Here is a 12,415-nt window from a genome sequence, read left to right on the forward strand (position 1 = left end):
TGCCTGTAGTGGAAACGGAAGCCAAAATGAGCCCAAATCAAAAATTTGAGCAGACCAAGCTCTTTGAGCTTACCCGAAGTATTTGTCAACCTGCGAATGCTCACCAAAGCTCACTGAAATCGGAGAAAGTGAGCAGAGTGTACTGGAGCAGCTGGCGACTAAGCTCGAGAGGACGTAAACCTGCTCTGATACCAATTGTTGGAATTAGGGTTGCAGAGAAACACACACAGCTTGGAGAAGACGAAGGAAGCTCAAGGCACACAATAAAGAGTATCTTACTTAGTGTGCAATGGAAAGATAGATAGCCCTAGAGGATGGGCGTATATACAATGCACGGGGGAAAAATCCTCCTAAAGAGGGAAAAAATACCCCGGCGGTCCTAGTGTGTTCACACACATCACTACCACATGTATATGGTAACAGATGTAGAGTGGGACTTTAGAGGCCAACGCAAAACTCTTCCCGTTTACAATATTGTTCCCTACATTGCAGTGGACACTTATGTCGCCCCCAAGATTGTCATTGCGGGCGCAATTGATGTCTGGGATGCCTCGTCTTTTGGTATGGATCTGTCATTCGTGGAGACCTCAACAAGATTACCATCAATTGTGTTGCTAATGTGCAAGACCGCTATGTCATTCACACTGCCAGAACCTCGCCCACAGAGCTCCCAACAAAGACGGACATCGGCAAATACATCACAATTGGAGCGTTTTCCACTTTATGATCATGTGTGATAGAAGACGAAGTTATTATTGGGAAACGTTGTGTCTTGATGGAAGGGTCCCTTGTGGAGACAAATGACATTCTTGAGTTTGGGATTGTGCTTGCACCTGACAGAAGGACTCCTGCAGGTGAGCTTTGGGGTGATAACCACGCCTGATTCATACAACAACTGAAGAATGACAACATAACCATGAATTCTTGCCATATTAAACAGTTTACTTGTAAGCAAAAAAGCTCAAGAAGTTTCTCATGTTGCCAGCCTGAAATATACAGGGTCATCTTTTAGCCTCTCTCTCTCTCTCTCTCTCTCTCTCTCTCTCTCTCTCTCTCTCTCTCTCTCTCTCTCTCTCTCTCTCTCTCTCTCTCTCTCTCTCTCTCTCTCTCTCTCTCTCTCTCACGTTCGTGTGCAGACAAGAGGTCAATGTTAAGTTACCAAAAGGAGGTTTTCCTTACCCTTTCAATACTTGGATTGTGCTAGATTGTCATTCACTGCACACTTTCTCAAATAATCAATGGTTCTGTATACATTTGGTTTGTTACAATGTGCACTTCATGCATCTCATCATGCACTTGTGAACTTGAAGTGACCACTATAAATATCTCATGTTGTTTTCTTTAATTACAACATGGCTCTCAATCTTTGCCTTCATAGATATCATAGAGTCTATTCACTTAGTGGCAATGGCAAGAATTCCTTGAAAATATTACACACTTGTCTGCTCAATCACCAACCACTTTTGAAACTTCAATCATCCTTCCTCCAAAATTTTTAATTCACATGATGTCAAATTTGTCCCCTTATCCACAGGCTATGTATTTGGCACTCTCCCTAGACATTGGGTAATTGTATTATAGATTTTCCATGTGTGGTCCATGTTGTCATTGTAAAACCACACATAATAGGCTTTTTCCCCTTGTCCCAGCCCTTCTAATACCCCAAATGATGGTGTTGTAGTTCCAATACATGTATTTTTATATTCTTCTTGAGTTTTCTGGCTTGCCCACCCAACTATCCTTGACATTGTACTCTACTACCTCTAAGGACAGTTCAAATTTCCCACATTGTTTTGTGGATTTAAGATCCTTTAGTAATCATCCCATAATTTTTATCTCTCTCCAAGATTGTTGACCGTGCATTTTCCTCTTCTTGTATCATTGTCTCTATTGTTTGTCACTTGCGTATGATTGTGACATTATCCCCTTCTACATCAGAGCTTCAATAAATTGGGGTTCCTCCAAATTGTTTGATCTACTTCTCTAACTAGCATTGCAGTAGTAATAGCATGCCCTTGCAAACATTCATCTTGCCAATTTCTCTCAAAAGCTCTACTCCCGTGGTATCTGCCCACCATAAATGCAAGTGTCCACACTCTATATCAATGAGTTTGCAAGATCTGACATACTTGTATTGTATAATTTGAACATTTGTTTATTTCCTTCTCCAGCTAGACAATTGGCATGCTTTGTCTCAACTAAGTTTGTTGTGAGAATTGATTAAATATACTCTATCCCTTGTATTAATATCTCTATCTTAACCTCATACAAATAGCATTTCATAAAATTGCCACTCATAATCTACTTACTACTACAAGATACTTTCTTCAACTATGGATATTGAACATGGCACCAACTTAACCAACCATCCATTTGTGGAATGTTCACACCTAGTACCTTGTTAGTGGCCCACCATGAACGGATCCATCTATACATGGTTGTGGCTTCTTTCTTACTCCTAGCACATTGTTGTTAGTAGGTCGCCGTGCAACAAACTTTTGTAGCATAGCTATCCGGCACTAACATATTGTCAATACTTAGTGAAGTGACTCGGATGGGGCACCAACGAAACAAGCAAACCATCACTCAATGATCAAAAAAATTGCATATTTCCTTCTCACCACTCTAGGTCATAAGGCTATTTTGATACTCAAACAAAGTTGAAAGGCAACAAAACTTTAGGAGGAGGTCTAAGACACCTAGGGGCACTATCCTACCAAGCCTGGTTGCAATCCAACAAGGTACCAAAATCACGATCCATCATGATCAAGGTCCTAAAAACTATAATAGAACTACACAGAAAGGTTTCCCTATGGTCTAGGAACACTCTCCTATGGTCGAAACGTTAAAAAATAGTGATTAAGCACTCAAATTTGAATATTAGGCTTACTAACATGTATTTGTGAGCCTCAAAAAAACTAATAATGCTTCCACTTCAATGAAAGAGCAAAGCGAGAGGAACACAATGTAAGTTTTGGAATTGAAAACAAATTACCCAATCATTAGTTATGTGGATTACAAGTTGGAGCTTTGTGGTTGCTTGAGCATACGTACAGCAGAGCTCTTTTCTTCCCCAAAGATAAGCCTCCTTTTCACATTAAGGTTATTGACTTTTATACCTAGGGCTTTCTAAATGACCAGTGGCTAGCTCAGATGGGCGTTTACACATATCATGACAGAATTACAACTCAAGGAATCGACCTACTACTCTAGAATCAGGATGTACACATAATGTAGCTACACTAGCTCAAAAAAAATAATAGAGTACAAATATGGTGTCTAGCTAATTGTTCAACAAGGTGGGTGCTTGTTCAGTCAATCCGCCAACATTCCGCCCTTCCTAGCTTATGTCATTCCCTTGACACGACCATTTGCAATCTTGTTGTTAGGGTTGTCTTCAGCTTTGTTGTCAAGGCTAATCTTTAGCTTTGTATGCTTTGTGGTTGATGATTTCCCCCCCTACCTTGAGTGATTCATATATGTTGTGTTGTTGTTTATATGAGAGTTGAGTTTTGATTGTTGAGTCAACTTTGCATCTCATTGCTCATTCTCCTCTTTGTTGCCAATCTTGGCCGCGAAGATGGATTTTGATGTGTCTCCCTTTGTCATTGATTTGATGATGGACCCACTCTTGGTATCTTGCAATACTTCACTAGCTTTAGCACTGTTAAGCTCCGTGTATTTGTTGTTGAGAGATTTCTTGTTGAAGTTGTCATTGTTCGTCTGTTGTCTTTTTATGACATTCTTCATTTTGCCTATGTTTGATGAAGCTCGGTTGTTGTCGTTGAAGGTAAGATCTTCTGTTAATAAGTATGTTGGGATCTGTAGCTATTGCTCCAAGTTTTTGATGATTGATTTGGGTAGCCATTTTCTTATTGCTGATGTAAAAGGAATATATACAATAAGATGATGATAAGGGTGAAAAATAAGTGCCTCTGGTATACGCTTTTATTGGAGTTGAGCATTTGAACTTGAAGTACCTATTTATACAAGGTGAGTGCTTCAAAAAAACAAAGGAAGAGTGCCTAATGCAAGTGCCAATTATGGGACACTCTATATGCATATGAGAAATTTATTGAACAAAAACATGCAGTGTGAAACGGGGATTTGATTGGTGCTTCAAGGAACAAATGTAGCACATGTGGCATCAAAGGATGTTGCAATAGCTTCCACATTTCCAAAAAGGGTTTTCAATGTAGAATCTTCTCCACTCATATCTCATTGTGCTCAATGTGTGAATGTCTTTTGGAATTCCTCCTTCATTCACAAGATTTAGAATACATAGACCTTGATTCTTATGCTCACATATACGAGCATGATTGACACAACAAAAATATGCTCAACTCTTCCAGCTTGATCAATACCTAGAATAGCTAAGATGCTTAAACCACAGAGAATATTACTTGAAGCTTTGGGACTAATGCCTTGCTCATTTAATGGCTTAGCTACCCAACTCTATCTTTTATGTTATGTATTTTTAATGGCAACTTGGACTTATCTATTCAAGACCAGAAACCCAATTCCATAAGTTCTTGAGATTTAGGCCTCTTTCATTGTGTTGGTTTATGGATACCACCATTTTTTCCAGTAGGTTGGCATACTTTGTCTCTTCTCCGACTTGCTTGTCATATGTTGACACTACTTTGTGAAATTGGCTCTATGGCTATAGTAGGGACTGATGGAGACTTTGTTTTATCTCCCATGTGATGCGGTTGTCAATGTGTGTGGGTTCTTTGTGATTGATTTACCACTAGCGATTTTAGAACCCACCTTGTCTCTGGTCCTTATGTGACCGTTCTTTGCATTTGCTCCATTTTTTGATGACTTGATGGGCACTAGGCTTTGGTATCCGCACTTGATGATTACATTTGTAAAAGCCTTGCTTTTGTAGTTAAAGATGAGGAGGTTGTAGGAACCTTGGTGGTGATTGAATTTTGTCGGCTCTTCTTTGTATTTTCGTGCCTTTGGTTGGAACCTTGTGCTACATGACTACTAATATTTGTTGTTCTAGGTTAAGCTGCTACTTTTGGTAATTATATTCAAGGGTGACCTTCATAAAATCCTTGGACCTCGAGTAGTCGGATCGGAATCATCCGATGTTGTACTTGTCTCTGTTGGCTAGCTTGGTAGAAATATCACTTTGGTACCCATACTTGTCGCATCTCTTCCTTCTTCAAAGGTTTTTTTTAGTTCCTTTTGCGGTTGTTATATCTTCTGTTTGACGTGTTTGTCTTCTGTTGATTGCTTGGATTTCTCTTTGTAGAATTCTTCTCTCAAGGTAAGTAGGTTTAGGCTGTTACCCTAGGCCTTTTGGACCAAACATTGGTGTTCCCCTAGAAGTAGCCTTGATAAGTAATTGCCTCATTTGATGCTACCTACCTTGTCACCTTTTGTTATTGAGGTTGAACCTATGCTTGATGTAACCAGACTAGATCTTTAACTTTGATGTGCTCTTTGAATACCAACAGTTGGTTGAGTCTCTTTGACTTCTTCTGGAGGATTTTTTGAGATGAAAACTTTGGTTGATAAATTTTTTGCTTTGGTTTCCATTGCATTGTCGATGGTGTGGCTCTTGATGTAGAGGCTATAAAGTTTGATAGAGGCTTATTGAAGGTAAAATCATCTCGCAAGGTTGATCTGATTCAGTGTTTAGGCTTAGCTTTACATTTTTTGCAATGCTGGTTGCTCCTTTTTTGCAAGGACTTGAGGTGCTTTTGGGGCTTTTGGTGGAGTTGTTGTTGAAGCTTTTCCTTGTGGTTGAAAGAAGATGTCCATCCACCTTTTTGTCAAGACCAGAATCTCCTTGATATTATGGGAGTTGATTATGTAGAAAGTGTCCTTGAACTCCCCACTACTCAACTTGAGTACGATTTTTGCCATACCAAAGCGTGACGAATTGGATTTTTTGAACTTGTGTACACTATCTCCTTTTTCATTGTCAATTGTGTCACATTGATAGAATGCAAAATTCTTTTCTCTTGTTCCATTGCCTCCTTCCATATTTTCTCTGTCTGTTTAGTGATATTTGCCTTAATATCCTTTTTAGTTTGAACACTTAGGCTTTCTTGTGTGGTAGAAGGTCTAGTTTTGGCTTCAAGGGCTGTGATATCGGGCACTATAGTTGATGCACCCAGGGGCTCTTCTAGAAAATGCAAGAATTAGGGCTTTAGAGTCCCCCATTGGTTTCTCAACTTTCTCTTTCTCTAGTTCTACTCGCTTTCCCTTACTGTCTTTGTGTGCTTTTTGTAGCTCTACCTTCAATTACTCAATCTCGTGTTGGTAGGTTTCCTCTTTTTTCATGAAACTCATAGAGAATTCCCTTATATGAATCTCATACAACTTTAGGTCCAATTTTTAGCTCTTTGTTCTTTTTTCCCAAACCCTTCCATGTATCATTTGTTCCTTGTAAATTGAGCACTCATGGATTGGTTCAAAGTTGGTTTAGGAGTTGAGTGTGTTCTTGGTATCTAGACTCCGCTTGTGTCAATTGAGTGTTAGCAATATCAAGGTACAACTTGGAGTCTTTAAGCACATGCACTTTGTGTTGTGCAAAGCGATAGTCACATTTTGAAGCCGCTATTCCTAGTGCTCACTTTCTATAGGCAATTGGTCCATGACTTAAATCAAACCTGAAATCTCCTTGATTTTGCTTTGGTTTTGCTCTTTCAACTCTTGAATCTCCTTCTGAGATTTTTCATTCATCTCGTTATAATCTTCATTGAAAGCATTTATAGCCTCTAGCCTTGTTGTAGTGATCCTAAGTGTTTTCTTGAGAGTTTGATTTAGGCTTTACTTAGCATATACTTCTTCTACTACTTTTCCCATAACCTAGTCCACATACTCCACATATTCATCAATATCTTCTAGAGGATCCATCTAAGAAACATGGGCCTCTTCTTGCCCATCTATACCAGCTCTTTCCTCCTCATTGTTCTCCTCCTCTTTCCTTGCTTCTAGATCCTCTAGATTTTTATCTTGATGTTTAATGTATGCCAACTCCATGTGCATATCCATATCTTTGTGCAGCATCATGAACTTCTTCTCTTTATCAATGGCAGTGTAACATGCTTGTAGAAAATTATGGAAGTTCTTGTTGAGCTTCTAGAGTCAATAAGGTTGGTGAGAGGTGGTGGAAACTTTTGGTATATGTTCATTGGTGGTTTCAGACACTTCTACCTCTCTTTCCTTGGTTGCTTACTCATTCTTGACTTGAGCATCTCTGGCATCATTTTCCTCCTTTTGCATGTGGGATCTCTCTTCTTTTGCGTAAAGTGATTCTAGTCCGACATGTGGATCATCTCGTTGCCTATACATGGGGTTTGAGTGTGCAACCTTTTTGGGTTTGGTTGCCACAATTCTTCAAAATCTCCTTGCAGTCCTCTCTCAAGATCTTTTCTTTCCTTCTCTAGGTGTGTAGCCCTTTGAGATGGTTCTTCTACTATTGTAGCAAGTGTGGCACATGCTCTTTTGGTGCCCTTTTTTTATTCTTTTCTTTGCTAAGTGTGGTTCTTTTTACTACTTCTTGCTCCAATTGTTCTTTGTGGTGTCCTCTGTGGCTTCTTGTTGAGAAACGGTCACTAATGCCTCTTATTCCTCAAGTTGGCTTACTTTTACTAACCTTCTCCTTAGTCTTGTTGAGACTAGTGGTGCTTGTGGTTGAGGCTCCTCTTCATCTTCATTTTCTTGTTTTAGCAACCAATCATTTTGCTTTAGGAGTAGGTGGAAAATGATCCGCTTGTTGGAGTAAATGCCATGGTTGCTTGCCCATGACTAACACCCTCCACCTACTAGCTCACTAACACTATATTGCACCCTTCTCATATGTACAATAAACATAACACATACTCTATCCTTCTAGTGTGCTATTTCCCCCAATTAGTATTCTTTTCTTCTACACATTTCCTCATGCATGCACATAGGCACATTGTTAGGAAATAAGACGTAGCTAAATAGATAATAGTGTAGATTACTTAATGGAGAGAGACAGATTTATATACACGAGATTATAGAGTAGAGAGAGAGAGAGAGAGAGTACACACGATATACGTGGTTCACCCAATGTGGGCTACGTCCACGGGAAAGCAGCCACTCAATGGCTTTAGTACTTCAAAACAAGAAGTAGTTTACAAAGGGATTATACCCTTAATGGAGCTCCCGCCTTGCTTCACTCTCACCACCTCACACTCACCTTGTTGCATCAACTTCACACTATGAAATGTGTGTAGAAATGGCCTCCTTTTATAGGCCAAAACGGCTGCCCTCTCTTATGAGAGACAGCCATGTGTAGCCGCCCTTGTGCGAATAAGTTCAAATCGGACCCTCCAATCCGCCCATGTGTGGCCACCCTTGAGAAGACAAGTCCGCTTTTGAATTCGGCCACCGGCCATTGACTTCCCACCACCGGCCACCGGCCATTGACTTCTGACCACCGGCCATCGGCCATTGACTACCGGCCACTAGCCAACCGACCGGTTGTTTTCCGACCACTTTCCGGCCGCCGTCCGGCCATAATATTCCGGCGAAAAAGAATATTCCGCCTTTAAAGTTTCCCCTGATTCTTGTCCGTGAAAATTTTGGTTTCCGGTGAGTGATTTTCCTTCACGCACGATGGCTTCTCCTCATAATGGGGGCCTTACAAATGTGCGCTTTTACCACAGAAAATTACAAGGGTAAATCAGGCTCCATACTTAACAATCTCCCACTTGGAGACTGATCTCCAAACCAAACCTGTGACTGCTTTCCATTCTGGCTTCTTATCCTTGAATGCCGATTGAAGATGAGCAAAAGCTCAACTTCTCCTTGTTGACCACCTTTGTAAACATGTCTGCAGGATTTTCACTTGTATGCACCTTTCCTAGCTTTAGTTGTCCCTCTTCCAAAAGAGTGCGTATGAAGTGATATCTCACCTCAATGTGCTTTGTCCTTGAATGAAAGGCTGAGTTCTTCGCAAGATGGATAGCGCTTTGGCTATCACTGTACAAGACACAATTGTCTTATTTGAATCCAAGCTCTTCTAAGAATCTGTGAAGCCACATAATTTCTTTGCTTGCCTCCGTCATTGCTACATACTCTGCTTCCGTGGTAGAAAGTGAAACCACTTTCTGCAGCTTTGAAGCCCAGCTTACTGCTGTGCCTCCAACCGTGAACACATAGCCAGTAGTGCTCCTTCGAGTATCTTTGTCACCTGCCATATCTGCATCAGCATACCCTTCTAGAAAAATATCAGTTCCTCCAAAATACAAAGCATTTGTTGTTGTCCCTTTTAGATACCTAAGTATCCACTTCACAGCTTGCCAATGCTCTTTACCTGGGTTGTCCATGAACCTACTCACAACTCCCACTGCATGTGCAATGTCTGGCCTTGTCCAGACCATAGCATACATTAGAGAACCTACCACTGCAGCATATGGAAATTTAGACATATAGGCTATCTCCTCTTGTGTCTTTGGACACATATCCTTCGTTAGTTTAAAATGACCAGCCAAAGGTGTAGAAACTGGTTTTGCATTTTGCATTGCAAACCTTTCTAGTACCTTCTTGATGTAATCTTCTTGAGATAGCTTTATTGTCTTCTTCGTCCTGTCCCTTGATATTTTCATACCAAGTATCCTCTTTGCAGCACCTAAATCTTTCATTGAAAAAGATTTGGACAGCTCCTCTTTTAGGTCTTTGATGTCCTGCATGTTAGCACTTGCAATCAACATGTCATCAACATACAACATTAGGATGATGAATTTCCCATCTCCCAAATTCTCCATGTAGACGCAGTAATCCGAGTTGCATCTTGTGCATCCATGATCCAACATCCATCGATCAAACTTCAAGTACCATTGTCTTGATGCTTGCTTTAAACCATACAAGCTCTTCTTTAATCTGCAAACCATTTTCTCCTTACCTTTTACTTCATACCCCTTTGGTTGAAGCATGTGGATTTCCTCCTCTAAGTCACCATGAGGGAATGCCGTATTTACATCCATTTGCTCGAGATTTAGATCATGAGCAGCCACAAGGCTTAAGACAAGCCTAATTGAGTTCATTTTTACAACAGGAGAAAATATTTCATTGAAGTCAATACCTTTCTTTTGAGAAAAACCTTTTACCACAAGCCTAGACTTGTACCTTTTCTTCCCACCTTCTTCTTCCTTTAGCTTGTACACCCATTTGTTTTGAAGTGCCCGCTTACCTTTAGGCAACTCAACCAACTCCCATGTTTGGTTGTGATGCAGTGAGTCCATCTCCACTTGCATGCTCTTCAGCCATTCTTCTTTGGATTCATGTTGCATAGCTTCTTCATATGATTCCGGCTCTCCAGAATCTAAGATCAAGAGATGGTTGAATGAAGGAACAAACCTTTCTGGAGGTCTACTTGCTCTTGTAGATCTTCGGGGAATAGGTTGAGGCTCCTCATTTGGTTGACGTTGTTGCACATTGTCACCGTTTGCAGTCCTTGAGTCTTCACCGTCCTCAAACTCCATGTACTCATCACCTGTTTCTTTTGTTTGTTTTCTTTCCAAGTAATCTTTGTACATATTTTGTTCGTTTAAAATTACATCCCTACTCCTTAAGATTTTACCATCTTCAGGATTCCATAGGCGATACCCAAAGTCTCCTTCTCCATAGCCAATGAAGAAACACTTTTTGGACTTTGCATCTAACTTTGATCTTAGGCTTCTATCTATGTGCATGAAAGCCTCACACCCAAACACTTTGAGAAATGCATAATTCACCGGTTTACCTGTCCATGCCTCTTCTGGAACTCCCCCATCCAATGCCGTTGAGGGTGACCGATTGATTAAGTACACAGACGTACTTACAGCTTCCGCCCAAAGCTCAAGCTATAGGCCTGCATGTAGCCGCATGCTTCGTGCTCGTTCCATGATTGTCTTGTTCATCCTTTCCGAAATCCCATTTTGTTGAGGTGTCCTTGGGGTTGTCCTTTGCCTCCGAATGCCATTGCTAGTACAAAAGCTTTCAAAAGCTTGGCTACAATATTCGCCTCCATTGTCGGATCTGAGGCATTTAACCTTGGTACCTGTTTCATTCTCCACAAAGGCTTTCCACCTTTGAAATATGGAAAATACATCGGATTTATTCTTCATGACATAAACCCATGTTTTTCTAGTCGCATCGTCTATGAATGTTACATAGTACAATGAGCCACCAAGTGATGGTGTACTTGCAGGACCCCAAACATCAGAATGAACCAACTCAAGTTTTTTATTTTTTCTTTCATTTCCTGATTTTTGAAATTTTACCCTCTTTTGTTTACCATAAACACAATCTTCACAGAACTCTAAGTCCACTTCTTTCAAACCTGGTAGAAGCTTCTTTGTTTGAAGGATTTGCATTCCTTTGGCACTCATATGCCCAAGTCGGTAGTGCCACACCGCACTGTCAACTTCTGTAGTTGTTGCACAAGCTGAAGGTTGCGTGCTAACAGTACACAAGTAAAGTGTACCGACTTTTTCACCCTTGGCAACCACCAAAGATCCCTTTGAGATCTTCCACCGTTTGTTTCCGAATGCAATGTTGTGACCTTCATCGTCCAATTGTCCTGTAGAGATCAAATTTTTGCGAAGAGAAGGAACATGCCTAACATCTTTAAGCTTCCATTCATTTCCGTTAGCAGTTTTGACAGAAACTGTACCTTTGCCGACAATCTCACAAGCTTCATCATCTCCCAAGTATACATACCCAAAATTACCTTTGGTGTAGTCTTGGAAATGTTGCTTGTGTGGTGTCGCATGGAATGAAGCCCCGGAATCTACTATCCAGGAATTAGACACATTGTCTAATGAGAGAATTAGAGCATCTTGCTCTACTTTACCTGCCACATTGGCCTCCGATGTTGTCTTGTTGTCTTGAGACTCTGTCTCCTTCTTCTTCTTGGACCAGCAATCCTTATTGACGTGGCCCTTCTTGCCGCAGTTCCAACATTCAAGAACTGACTTTGTGCGTGACTTGCTCCGCCTTGAGCGATCACGACCCTTTTGGTTTTTGAACCTCTCCTTAAGCCTTCCTCTTGTTTCCACTGATAGTGCAACACTTGATGATTCTCTTGTGCTTCTCCTTCGCATTTCCTCGCTTAGGAGAACACCCACAATATCATCAAACTTAAGAGTATTTGTGCCAGAGATAGAATTACTTACAGCCATCACAAGGCTGTCCCAACTATCTGGTAGAGATGATAGTATAAGGAGAGTTCGCACTTCGTCATCGAAATTGATTTTCACTGATCGAAGTTGACTTATGTTTGTGTTAAAGTCATTTAGGTGTTCTGCAACTGAACCATTCTCTGCCATCTTTAGATTGAACAAGCGCTTCATAAGAAATACCTTATTGGATGCCGATGGTTTCTCGTAGAAGTCGTCAAGTGACTTCATCAAGTCCTCCGTGGTCTTCATCTCCGAAACAT

At 40.7% G+C, this 12,415-nt stretch overlaps 1 pseudogene; it reads left to right on the forward strand.

Moving 5' to 3' along the window:
* The first annotated feature begins 413 nt into the window (after positions 1 to 413).
* LOC147460163 (gamma carbonic anhydrase-like 2, mitochondrial) lies at positions 414 to 990 on the forward strand (annotated as a pseudogene).
* Positions 991 to 12,415: the final 11,425 nt, after the last annotated feature.

Source organism: Adiantum capillus-veneris, chromosome 4 (genome assembly GCF_014529385.1).
Source record: "Adiantum capillus-veneris isolate H3 chromosome 4, ASM1452938v2, whole genome shotgun sequence".
In the NCBI taxonomy this organism is placed as follows: domain Eukaryota; kingdom Viridiplantae; phylum Streptophyta; class Polypodiopsida; order Polypodiales; family Pteridaceae; genus Adiantum; species Adiantum capillus-veneris.